The sequence below is a fragment of the Phyllobates terribilis genome, unplaced genomic scaffold, assembly GCF_046119375.1.
Source record: "Phyllobates terribilis strain yellow unplaced genomic scaffold, ASM4611937v1 Scaffold_4__5_contigs__length_816908805, whole genome shotgun sequence".
Classification (NCBI taxonomy): domain Eukaryota; kingdom Metazoa; phylum Chordata; class Amphibia; order Anura; family Dendrobatidae; genus Phyllobates; species Phyllobates terribilis.
Window position 1 is genome coordinate 683054278 of NW_027362764.1, and position 13617 is coordinate 683067894.

General features: G+C 49.1%; 3 pseudogenes; all 3 read left to right on the forward strand.

Annotated features, from left to right (window-relative positions):
- Positions 1–1233: 1233 nt before the first annotated feature.
- LOC141268571 (5S ribosomal RNA) lies at positions 1234–1353 on the forward strand (annotated as a pseudogene).
- Positions 1354–2287: 934 nt separating this feature from the next.
- Positions 2288–2406, forward strand: LOC141267373 (5S ribosomal RNA; annotated as a pseudogene).
- Positions 2407–3026: 620 nt separating this feature from the next.
- LOC141269353 (5S ribosomal RNA) lies at positions 3027–3146 on the forward strand (annotated as a pseudogene).
- Positions 3147–13617: the final 10471 nt, after the last annotated feature.

The window sequence follows — 13617 nt, forward strand, 5'->3', positions numbered from 1 at the left end:
CTAGTTCACGGAAGAAATTCACTTACTTAATTTAAAAAACAAAAAAACAGGACTGGCTGGCTCACCATTGGAAAATAATACTCTTCCTGTATTATTTTTTTCTACTGAGGACTTCTCAAAGTATCAATATCACGATATTCTTATAAAAAAATGTATCTATTTATTCTTGGATTGTCCATTAAAAAGAATCAGATTTCAGCAGGTACATACAATAATTAGTTATAAAGTAATTGTCCATTTGTCCATAATTAGCTTAATTGTTGAGATTCACCCATCTTTCCTTGGATCCTGGCTGGTAAATCATGTCTTTGTCCAGCATGTGTCCAGGCCTACTTGTCATCTGCTTCTCAGCATGAAGATTCTGTGTCTTGTGGGGTGGGCAGAGCAAGAGAGCCCCCCCTTTCTGTACCATGGGCTTTTATAGCCAGTCGTATGGACACCTGTTCTACATATGGTAGTGAACCAAAAATACACACACAAATAGCGCATGTCAACTAGACACGATGGCTGAGGCATAGAACTCAGGAAAATGATTATCGATTAACATTCCAAATGAATTTCCATAACAAACAATTTAACAGAGACCGCCTGGGAATGCCAGGTGCTGTAGGCTTTTGCTTTTTCCTTCCTTTCACCAGCAGGGGGCACTCTCTTCTATGCCTTTTTTCCATTCCCTTTCACAAGTGCACACATTCATTCTCTTTTCTTTTTTTCATTTGCTTTCACTCTTGCGCTATTTCATCTCTGCAAATACCAGCATCCTTCTGATCACCGTGGGCCTCCAGCATTGTTGCTTCTTTACTTTTAATACTAGGCTCCTTTTCACCAGGACCAGCGTCTTCCGCGTGGCTGGAGACAAACACCGGTAACCCCAAGCAGAAGACCTTCGCAGGCAACACGACCCTCAACCCTGAAGATCAGCTCAAAGTCACTGGCAACCATCTCACCCTCTTCCTTCATTCACCCCTGGATGTCTCGCTCCGCCCCCAAGTTACGGGTCCAGCTTGATCTTTCTGTCACATTACCGCGATGAAGGGTTTAGATTGCAGGAGACCCTGCGCCGAGACATTTTTGAAGACACCTGATTCGGCGGGTGAATCACTGCTAAACAAACCACACCTGTAGGGACGGCACAGCCTTTGCATGGACCCTTCGGAGCCCGCCCCGTCACGGCCAGATTGCTCGCCACCAAGCGATCCTGAGAAAGGCTGGCCGGGCGATGAATCGAGCAGTGTCTACTGGCCATACCACCTTGGATACGCCTGATCTCGTCTGATCTCGGAAGCAAAGCAGGGCAGGGCTCCGACAGTACTTGGATGGGATACCTCCTGGGAACACCGGGTGCTGTAGACCATTTTGATGACGTTTTGCCCTACTGCCCAGCTCGGCTAGCATAGAAGGGCGCCTTGCCGGACACCGACCTTAAGTAACTTAGATGATGGAAGCCCCAAAGCCTCTGAGCCAGTTGGAAGCTAAGTACGCTACCCTGCCGCCTTCACGCAGGCCTGACACCGAGCTCCTTGACACGGCTAGGAGTGCTTATTGACTCCGCAGCTCGCCGTGTGGAAATGAAGGTGTTAAAAGCACCCGGGGCCGTGAAGGGGCCAGGCTTTCAGCAGGTGCCCAGGGAAGGTTTTGGATGCCGGCCGCCTAGCGAGGGCGAGCAGAAGTAACATGTTTCTCTGCAAAGAAGCTTGTGTAACCAAGCCAGACGGCTGACAAAGAGCTAACCTCAGTGCAAGGAAGGTGCGGAAGAAATTGGGGAGGGGGGGGGAGTGATTTCTGCTAGGGCCCTGAAATCATAAAACAGGCAGGAGAGTCTGACGCATGGTGACGGAGAGGTTGTAGGGGCAGATAGGGGGTGTTGTCACGTGCGAGCACGTGTGCATGCTGGCTTGTGTGTGAGAGTGCGCTTCCTAGGTGTGGCGCGCTGCAGACAGTCAAAGGGATTGTTCCCTTCATTAAAAGTTAATCCCTGGCTGCAGGCTATTAGAAAGCAACTAACTGCGCTCTACTCACCCTACCCGGGTCTACCGGTGAGTCTCGCCTCTGCTCCCAGCCTGTGGCATTGGCCGTGAAGCTGACGTTCCGTCGACAGCGCTGCAGCCGATCAGTGAGCTCAGCGGCTCTGAGTGGGGCGTTGTGTCTACAAGACCTTTTAAGGAAGCCAGCAAAAAAATTGAAGAGAAGGGAAAGCACAAAAGGACCTGGTCTTGCTGAGCACTGGAAAGGGCAGCCGGCAGCCAGACTTCAAAGTAGAAAAGCAGCAAGTGAGAGGCATGTCTCTGCCTACTGCCACACCACCCTGAACATGCCCGATCTCATCTGATCTTGGAAGCTAAGCAGAGTTGGGCCTGGTTAGTACTTAGATGGGAGACTGCCTGGGAATACCAGGAGCTGTAGGCTTTTGCTTTTTCCTTCCTTCCACCAGCAGGGGGCACTCTCTTCTATGCCTTTATTCCATTCCCTTTCACAAGTGCACACATTCATTCTCTTTTCTTTTTTTCATGTGCTTTCTCTCTTGCGCTATTTCATCTCTGCAAATACCAGCATCCTTCTGATCACCGTGGGCCTCCAGCATTGTTGCTTCTTTACTTTTAATACTAGGCTCCTTTTCACAAGGACCAGCGTCTCCCGCGTGGCTGGAGGCAACCACCGGTAACCCCAAGCAGAAGACCTTTGCAGGCAACACGACCCTCCCCCCTGAAGAGCAGCTCAAAGTCACTGGCAACCTTCTCACCCTCTTCCTTCATTCACCCCTGGACGTCTCGCTTAGCCCCCAAGTTACGGGTCCAGCTTGCTCTTTCTGTCACATTACCGCGATCAAGGGTTTAGCCTGCAGGAGACCCTGCGCCGAGCCATTTTTGAAGACACCTGATGCGGCGGGTGAATCACTGCTAAACAAACCACACCTGTAGGGACGGCACAGCCTTTGCATGGACCCTTCGGAGCCCGCCCCATCACGGCCAGATTGCTCGCCACCAAGCGATCCTGAGAAAGGCTGGCCGGGCGATGGATCGAGCAGCGTCTACTGGCCATACCACCTTGGATACGCCTGATCTCGTCTGATCTCGGAAGCAAAGCAGGGCTGGGCTCGGACAGTACTTGGATGGGATTCCTACTGGCAACACCGGGTGCTGTAGACCATTTTGATGACGTTTTGCCCTAGTGCCCAGCTCGGCTAGCATGGAACGGCGCCTTGCCGGACACCGACCTTAAGTAACTTAGATGATGGAAGCCCCAAGGCCTCTGAGCCAGTTGGCAGCTAAGTACTAGTGTTGAGCCACCCCCGTAGTGTTCGAGTTCGGTTCGGTTCGTCGAACACCCATGTGTTCGCCGAACTGTTCGTCGAACACCGTTAAAACCAATGGCAGGCAAACAAAAACACATAGAAACACATAGAAAACACCTTCAAAGGTGTCCAAAAGCTGACAAACTGCTCAGAAGACATAACTAACACATGGAAAAGTGACAAGTACATATAGTCATGCGAAAATAAAAGTGGTGGAGGAGTAAAAGGAGGGGGAGACACAGATATAGGCATGTCATGCCCTTCTAAAATCCAAAAAGTGAGAAGCCGACACGGCCAGTCCGCTCCTGCCCGTGCCACCTCCGTGTCGCCGGGTTTGTGCCAGAGCCGCGGTGAACCCTGACGGCCAGCCCCCCTCTCCCAATACTGGTGCCTGTCCGCTGGTGGGTCGAGCGAGCCCCCCTGTGGTGGAGGCAGCTCTAAGCTTTTTAATTTAAATTGTCTCTCTAATTTGAATGAATACACTTTAAATCCATTTACAAGGATCTATTGGAGGGCAAGTCTCATGCCAGCAGCCGCGGTAATTCCAGCTCCAGTAGCGTCCACTAAAGCTGCTGCAGTTAAAAAGCTTTTATAAGGATCGAGCTCGGCTGTCCACCGCAAGGCATCCTACTGCCAGTCCCAGCCCCTATGCCTTGGGGTGCCTCCTGATGCTCTTCACTAAGTATCCCATGGTCCCGAAGCATTTCCTTTGAAAAAATTAAGTGTCTAAACTACAGGTGGTGCAGCTTGCTTAACAGCCGGGATAATCCGCTCACTAGCAGACACTGCTACTAGGCACAAAGTATTTCCTGGGCTAGATGCAGTTAAAAATTTGTAATTAGATACTCTCGTTGGATGCTGAGAAAGCATTCCATAGAGTCTCCTGGCACGCCATATATGATTCTCTTAAAAAGCTTGGGGTAGGGGTCTAGGGGACCCTTTTATAGCCAAAATCACGGCCCTGTATCGCAATACGTCACCTAGGCTGAAGATAAATGGAACTGTAGCACCCTGAGGGCTCGGTTGCTACAGACGTATTGCACCTCACCCAGAGGTGTGATATCTCACTCTCAGGTAAGGATGGAGTGTGGATTAGGACCCGACACCTGCATGCATTACACCACATTGCCGTGGGGCAGGGCGACCAATATGCCCCTGAGATGGGCACGACAGTCCCTGTCCCTGGCTGGAGTGGGGGGAGGGAACACTGAGGAAGGGGAACCCTGTAGTGCAGGAGCAGGGAGGAAGCAGTTCCTGGGTGCATTGAGAATATAGGAGTATAAAAGGTGGGCACCATCTTAGTTCAGTGCAGAGAAGTCTGAGCAGAAGTGGCAGGGAGCAGGGGCTCTGCATGAGCTCTGCTCCGGAGGCGGGCCTAGTAACAGAGGCCCAGGCCTGGAAGAGGGAGAAGGAAGGAAGAGGAGCGGAGAAGGCTCCAGGAACGAGGAATGAAGGGATCCCAGGGGTGCGGACGGGCGAGTCGCCACCGCACGCCCGAATCCACCTGCGTGGAGGGGTCAGGCCAAAGGGGGAGACCGGTCCCCGAACTAGTGGAGGCAGGAAATGACCCTCAGCTAGAAACCGGAGGCTCTGACATTTTATGTGGCGCAGCCCCTCGCTACACCCGCTAGGAAGGCACCACATAGGGTCAGGGAAACTGGCGCCAAGTTTACCAAGAGGAGGCCCGAGGCAGCCGGACAGAAGTGTTGGTAAGAAAGGCCAGACAAAGGACACACAAAGGGGGTCCTGTGAAGTGCTCCAAAGTTATCTGGGAGTTGTCTGAGCCCCTCACCTGGTGAGCACAGTACGGCGTGGGCAGCCGTTACCTGCAGACGTGGTCTGGATAATAAGAACTGTGAGTAAAGGCCCTGAACTGCATCACTGACTCCGTGTCGTTACTGCTGCTGCCCTGCACCATCACCCCCATCCTCCGCATACACTGCCCTGAGGCTATACTCCTCCCGTGGGGAGTTATGCTACGCTCTGCTGCACCCACAACACCAGCCTCAGTGGTCTGCCCTGTAGCGGCGGTTCACTCTGACCGCAATCCACGGGTGGCGTAGTCGGACATTTAAACATGAAAACCACATAAATAGTTCTGCCACTGGTTTGACCGCCCTGAGCCACGGAACTGGGTCGCCGCCACGAAGACTACAACCACCAGCATCCACCAAAAAGGGTCCGGCTCCGGGGGTCCCAAGGCCCAGGGGGTGCGTCAGAACATTTTCATCACCTTTCACAATCACCAATGGGACAAGGCAGTGATGTCCTCTGTCCCCTCTCTTATACATCCTAGTGACGGAGCACCTGCTCTCATCAATTCGCCATAACCCCAATATTAGGTGGATTGAGGTGGGAGGCACCGAGTACAAGTGCTCTCTATTTGCTGTTGATGTCCTAGTATATATCACTCAATCACATATATCCATCCATGCTGTTATGGCTGAAATAGATCACTTTGTTACATGGTAAAATTTTAAAATCAATGCAGCGAAGTCTGAGGCCCTCGATGTCTCCCTCCCCAAATCCATATAGGATTCCATCCAGTCCAACTTTCCCTTTGCCTGGCCCTCACAGGGTATCAAATACTTAGGAATTCCTATTCATAGAGACCTCTCCCATCTATGTTATCTTAATTTTGGGCCCTTTATTGAACAACTCCATACAGACCACGGTTGGCAAGTTAGAACTGTAAGATTCACTACGTGAACCACTGGTGTTTTGTGGAAAAGCACATGTGCACTGCGTTCCAAATTATTATACAAAAAGTGTTTAGGAGTGATAAGGGAAGAATTTGTTTGTTTGTCAGTTAAACTCATTGATGGTGATGTGTGTCAGGGCTCTTTATATCACTGTAAGCAATTGCAGACACCTGTGCTAATTAGTTTGGCAGGTGTGTCCAATGAAAGGCAAGACTACTTAAGAAGGCTCTCTCACATTATTAAGCAGCCTACATTTTCTGCCAAAATGGGAAAGAAAAAGGATGTGTCGGCTGCTGAGAAGCAACAAATTGTGGAGTGTTTAGGTCAAGGCATGACTACAATCAACATTGTGCGATGATCAGGATGAAGTGTCTTGGCAATCAAGAAGTATGTAGCTGATTCACAGTACACACGTGTGCGTGCTGATAAGGGCAAATTGAGGACTCTTTCCTACAGGCAATTACGTCAGGTTGAAAGAGCAGCGTCAAAAAAGCCTTGTCATAGCAGCAGACAAGTTTTTGAAGCTGCTTGTGCCTCCAACGTCCCCCGAACAACAAGATGCAGGGTCCTTCAGAGGTTTGCAGCTGTGCATGCGCCATCCTGTCGACCTCCTCTATCCACTTCACACAAGCAGAAACGGCTCCAGTGGGCCAAACATTACATGAAGACTGATTTCAAAACTGTTTTGTTCACGGATGAGTGCCGTGCAGCGCTCGATGGTCCAGATGGATGGAGTGGAGGATGGCTGGTTGATGGACACCCCACGCAAACACGGCTACAGCGCCAACAAGGAGGAGGTGGAGTAATGTTTTGGGCTGGAATCATGGGGAGAGAGATTGTCGGCCCCTTTAGGATCCCTGAAGGCGCTAAAGATGAACTCCATAATGTATGTGGATATTCTCAAACAGCACTTCCTGCCATGGTTCAAGAAGAAGAACCGTGTATTTCACAGCAAGATCATTTTTCTGCATGATAATGCACCATCTCATGCTGCACATAAAACATCTGCATCTCTGGCTGATATGGGCATAAAAGGGGACAAACTTATGGTGTGACCCCCATGCTCCCCTGACCTCTACCCCATTCAGAACCTTTGGAGCATCATTAAAAGGAGTGTCAATGATGGCGGGAGGCAGTTCACATCTAATCAACAGCTCTGGGAGGGTATTCTGTCCTCATGCAAAACAATTGAAGCAGAAACCATCCAAAACCTGACAAATTCAATGGACGAGAGAGTTCAGAAGCTCCTTTCGAACAAGGGGTCCTATGTGAAAATGTAACATCACCTAGAATAAAGTTTTGAGTTGAAAACTGTTTGATTTCAGTTTCTAACAACCTGCTAATGCTTATAATTTCAAAAATGACCATTTTTTTGGTCTTTATTAAAATGAAAAGGTTGATCGAAAAGTTTGGGGGATCTAAGAGTGTGGCAACCCAGTAGTCATGATTACTTCGAATTCTGACAATATGAGGGTCATGCTGCAGGTAGTGCAGCAAGAAGGCACTTATGTGCCTTGCGCATCTCGGAGCCCCAAAATTATTTTCCGGGCTAGATGCAGCTAAAAATTATTTTTAATTTTAAATCTGGTGAAGCTTTAGTATAGATGGCCTAATAGGATCAGTGCTGCACACTGCTACAAAGCCCAAAATATTTTCCAGTCAAGATACAGATAAACATGATTAGTAATTTGAAAGCTTAAAACGGTTGGTAGGGTGATTTTAACCAATCATCAAGCTTTTACTCTCCCCAGGATGACACAGGGGTAGAAAAGTCGTTTCGGATCCATGATTTGTTCATCTTTATGAACGTGAGTCTGTCTACATTATCAGTGGAGAGCCGCGTGCGCTTATCTGTCAGCACACCACCAGCAGCGCTGAACACACGTTCAGACAGAACGCTGGCTGCGGGGCATGACAAGATCTGCAAGGCGTAATTGGCTAGCTCCGGCCATTTATCCAGATTGGAAGCCCAAAAAGAGCAAGGGTCCAGTGACACAGTCGTGGCTTCAATGTTTACTTGGAGATACTCCTGTACCATCGTCTCTAGGCGTTGACTATGTGTCAGACTTCTTGTCTCCTGTGGCCTTGCAAAGGATGGGCTAAAAAAGTGGTGAAATGATTCCGCAAAATTGATGTTACCAGCAGATACTGTGGTTCTGTTACGGTTTGAGTGCTGAACACTTGACGGTCCCACGGTTGGCAAGTTGGAACTGTGAGATTCACTACGTGCACCACTGGTATTTTGTGGAAAAGCACATGTAAGATTCTGCAACAGTCTCTGCTGATACTCCTGCATGCGTGCATCCCTTTCTATGGCAGGAATAATTTCTGCAAATTTACTTTTGTACCAGGGATCTAACAGTGTGGCAACCCAGTAGTCAGGATTATTTCTAATTCTCACAATTCGAGGGTCATGTTGCAGGTAGTGCAGCAAGAAGGCACTCATGTGTGTTGCGCATCCAGGAGCACCAAGTCCCTGTTGTGTTGGTGGCGAGGTAACAATCATGCTTCCTTCCTCTGTCCTCTCCCCCCAACCTCGCACAACAGAAATGTGATCAAGGTCTCCCTCATTTGATGAGTCTTCCATCAGTTCGTCCTCCACTTCTTCCTGGGCTCCTGCACCTTCCTCACTAGTTTGGCTGCTACCATGGGCCCTGGTAAAACCATCTCCCCCACCCTCACATGCCTGCCGCCTTGGTGCTGCCGACCGTCTGGACCTTGCAGATGTTAGCCCTTCCGCATACAACTCCTCCTCCTCTACTTCCTCCACCTCCTCTTGTGCCACCACCTGACTCCGAATTCTGTTTAACATGTGCTCCAGCATGTAAATCACCGGAATAGTCATGCTGATAATGGCATCGTCAGCACTAAACATCTTCGTCGCCATTTCAAAACTGTGCAGAAGGGTGCATAGGTCCCTGATCTGAGACCACTCCTCCAGCGTGATTTGCCCCACCTCTGAATCTCGTTGGCCCAGGCTATACGTCAGAACGTATTGCACCAGGGCTTGTCGGTGCTGCCACAGTCGCTGCAACATGTGCAGAGTTGAATTCCACCGGGTAGGCACATCGCATTTTAGCCGGTGAAGTGGCAGGCCCAACGACTTCTGTAGAGATGTAAGTCGCTGAGCTGCGGGATGCGAACGGCGGAAGTGAGCACACAGCGACCGTGCCCTCTGCAGAAGGCCATCTAGTCTGGGATAGTGGGCTAAAAATTGCTGGACAACCAGGTTCAACACGTGAGCCATACAAGGCACGTGTGTGACATTGCCCCGGCGAAGGGCCGCACCCAGGTTTGCAGCATTGTCGCACACGGCCTTCCCTGGTTTCAGGTCCAGTGGAGACAACCATTCATGAAATTGGTTCTCCAGAGCTGACCACAACTCCTCAGCTGTGTGACTCACATTTCCCAGACATTTCAATGTAAAAACCGCCTGATGACGTTGAGCCCTACTGCCAGCATAGTAAGGAGGTGTGCAGGATCCCTTCTGCGCAGTTAGAAAGCTTGTGGCATGACCAGACAGGCTTTGGGTGCAGGTGGAAGACCGAGAGGAGGTTGAGGAGGCAGAAGCAGTGGAGGAACTTTGACATAAAGAGGATTGACGCACAACTCGTGGGGACGGCAAGACTTGGACAGCAGCCCCTTGTCCTGCTGTCACCATAGTTACCCAGTGCCCAGTCATGTAACGCCCCTGTCCATGCCTACTCGTCCAAGTGTCTGTGGTGAAATGCACCCTGTCACACACAGAGTTTCTCAAAGAAGCGGTGAGGTTGTGTGCGACATGCTGGTGGAGCGCAGGCACACCTTTCTTTGAGAAGTAGTGCCGACTGGGCATCTGGTACTGGGGCACTGCGACGGACATAAGGTCTCGAAAATCCTCTGTGTCCACCAGGCGGAAAGGCAGCATTTCTGTAGCCAAGAGCTTGCAGATGGTGAAATTCAACCTCTTAGCTTTCTCATGGCTAGGAGGAAATGGTCTTTTACTTGTCCACATCTGAGGGACCGAGGGCTGGCTATTGTGCTTAGACGGGGTTGATAAGGGTGTCCCCGGCAAACTGCCGGTCTGTGAGGAAGATGCAGGCGGACATGTTAGGTTGCCTTGATCCAAAGGTGGTGCTATCGATGTCGGACAGCGCTCAACACCAGCTGGTGTTACCACCTCCAAAGAAAATGATGACCTGCCAATCACGCTGGCTGTTGCGGGTAAAGAGGTGGCAGGTCTGCGCCCCAAAACAGGTGTGACTGCTGTCCCCCCAGTCACAGAGGATGAAGAGGCCGCGGATGCACAAGATATGGCAGACGGTGATTGGCCCGGCCGGCTAGGCCGCATTGTAGCACACTGAGCTTCCCACTGCAACTTATGCTTCATGTCCATGTGCTGGTTCATGCATGAAGTACTCAAACTATGTACTTTTTGGCCTCTACTTAGCTTTTGCTGACAAATGTTACAGATAACACGAGTTGGGTCATCTTTATCGATCTGAAAAAATGCCCAGGCTATGCAAGGCTTAGCACCCATGCGACCTGAAGAGCCACCACGACTTGTGGTGAGAGGCAGAGTTGTGTTTGAGGATGCAGTTGTTGACGTGCTTCCAGTACTACGTCTCTGTCCAGGAAGGCGCAACCTGACCTCGTCGTCACTAGCATCTTCCTCCACCTCCTCTGCTGACCTCATCTCTTGGCTGACTGTGGGTTGACAGTAAGTGGGATCTCCGACCTCATCATCATCACCCTGTGCGTTATCACACCCGTCGTCCTCAGAGCCAACCTGTTCCTGCCCTCACAAAAAACTAAAGTTGTCGCTCCAATCAGGTATTTGAGTCTTATCATCGTCTTCCTCATTGTCTCCACCAACAGGAGTTACAGTTTGGGAATGAGGGTCTACATTATGGTCAGAACCTTCTGCGTCTGGTCCTGGATCCGACTCATAAAGATTCTGGGCATCAGTGCAGATCATTTCCTCGTCTGGATTCACAGAAGCGCTGGAGTCGACCTCTGATTCACAGGCTATAGTATGAGTAAACAGCTCTGCAGACTCAACCATCTGTTCTACCTCATACTCAGACGGGCAGCTGGAGATTTGGGAGCTGTGAGGAAGCAAGTGCGATTTGGGTGACACCTTTGAGGACTGGAGTATTTGTGATGTTGAAGTTGATGTGGAGGAGAGCCCACTTAAAGGAGCACTTGATATCCGCTGAAGCACCTGCTGTTTTTGTGCCTCATCTGGAATTTGTAGCGATTGGCGTGGCCGTAAGAAAGGGATCTTATCACATTGTCCGCTAAAAGAACTAGACATTTTAGTTTGGCTGGAAGATGGTCTTTCTTCTGCAGATGTTACTGTTGCTTTAACACCTACCCCACGGACACAACCTTTTTTCCCCTTCCCAACACGCCTATTCCCCTTTCCACCAGCAGCAGGCCTTTTTCCACTCATTTTGGTGGTTAACTAATTCACAACTCTGGAGTTGTTTGCACAAAAAAACAATGGATGGTAACCGAGCAGAGCTGAGTGGCCAAACTGTGGTATTAGGCCAAAACTATTGGCTGGGTTAGATGCAGAAAAAAATTATTTTGAATTTGCAACCTGATGGAGGTCAGTATAGATGGACTAATACAAATAGTCCCACACACTGCTAGAAGCCCAAATATTTTTTCAGAGGTACTGTAGATGCAGATAAAAATTATTTTTAATTTGCAACCTGATGGAGGTCAGTATAGATGGACTATTAGACCAAGTCCCACACACTGCTAGAAGCCCAAATATTTTTTCAGAGCTAGATGCAGAAAAAAATTATTTTTAATTTGCAACCTGATGGAGGTCAGTATAGATGGACTAATAGACCAAGTCCCACACACCGCTAGAAGCCCAACTATTTTTTCAGAGCTAGATGCAGAAAAAAATTATATTCAATTTGCAACCTGCTGGAGGTCAGTATAGAAGGAGTAATAGAACAAGTCCCACACACTGCTAGAAGCCCAAATATTTTTTCAGAGCTAAATGAAGAAAAAAATTATTTTTAATTTGCAACCTGATGGAGGTCAGTATAGATGGACTAATAGACCAAGTCCCACACACTGCTAGAAGCTCAAATATTTTTTCAGAGCTAGATGCAGAAAAAAATTATTTTTAATTTGCAACCTGATGGAGGTCAGTATAGATGGACTAATAGACCAAGTCCCACACACCACTAGAAGCCCAAATATTTTTTCAGAGCTAGATGCAGAAAAAAATTATATTCAGTTTGCAACCTGATGGAGGTCAGTATAGATGGACTAATAGAATGATGCTATGCCCAAAAGATTTTACTTCACTAGGTGCAGTAAAAAAATTGGTATTCTATACACAGGTGTTATATCTTGCAACACAGATAGGCTACTCCACTGACTAACACACTCTGCAATAGGCCAAAAAGGATTAGCTTTGCTAGATTCAGCCAAATGCTGTGAAAAAAACTTGCACAGCACTGGCACAGACCTGCCTGGCAAAAACTGATAGGAACTGATGTAACCTAGTCCTGAAAAGGACTCCAATTACAATTAGTCTTTACTCCCACAACCTATCTATTTAAGAGCACAGACCTCCCTGATAAAAGTCGTAGGAAATGCTGTAACCTAGTCCTTAAAAGGACTGCAATCACAACTATTCCCTACTCCCAAGCTATCTGTATATTTGTGCGAAAATTGGCTTGAAATTAACAAGGTATAGCGCACACAGCAACAGCGGTGCCGTCTAACACGCAGCTGCAGCAGTGAGAAAATGGTGGCGACGGGGAAAATGGCTTGGTCTTATAGGGCAAGGACATGTGACATACACTGCCAATGACACATGCTCTTGCTTGTGTGAAAAAAAGCACTTCGCTCCGTGTGTGCGCTGCTGATAGGCTGACAGATTGCACCTCCCCATTGCAAATGCGGGAAAGAGAAAAAAAAATGGAGATCTTCATTGTTCCTGCAGAGATCCATCCACTGCCCCTCCCCCCACCCCGCTGTACACTCAAACTGCGTATTAACATTAATTTTCATCATTACTGAGAAAAAATCCAGTTATGATTTTGGTGCACGAACAGTTATCGAACATAACCTCGAACAGCCAAATTTTTATCAAATTGTTCGTGTTCGCCGAACGGCTCGAACACCGCCCAAAACAGCTCGAATTTGAGATTGGCGAACAGTTCGAGTAGAACAACGCTCATCTCTACTAAGTACGCTACCACGCAGGCCTGACACCTAGCTCCTTGCCACGGCTAGGAGTGCCTATTGACTCCGCAGCTCGCCGTGTGGAAATTATGGCGTTAAAAGCACCCGGACCCGTGAAGGGGCCAGGTTTACAGCAGGTGCCCAGGGAAGGTTTTGGATGCCGGCCGCCTAGCGAGGGCCATCAGAAGTAACATGTTTCTCTGCAAAGAAGCTTGTGTAACCAAGCCAGACGGCTGACAAAGAGCTAACCTCAGTGCAAGGAAGGCAAGGAAGGAATTGGGGAGGGGGGGTGATTCCTGCTAGGGCCCTGAAATCCTAAAACAGGCAGGAGAGTCTGACGCATGGTGACGGAGAGGTTGTAGGGGCAGATAGGGGGTGTTGTCACGTGCGAGCACGTGTGCATGCTGGCTTGTGTGTGAGAGTGCG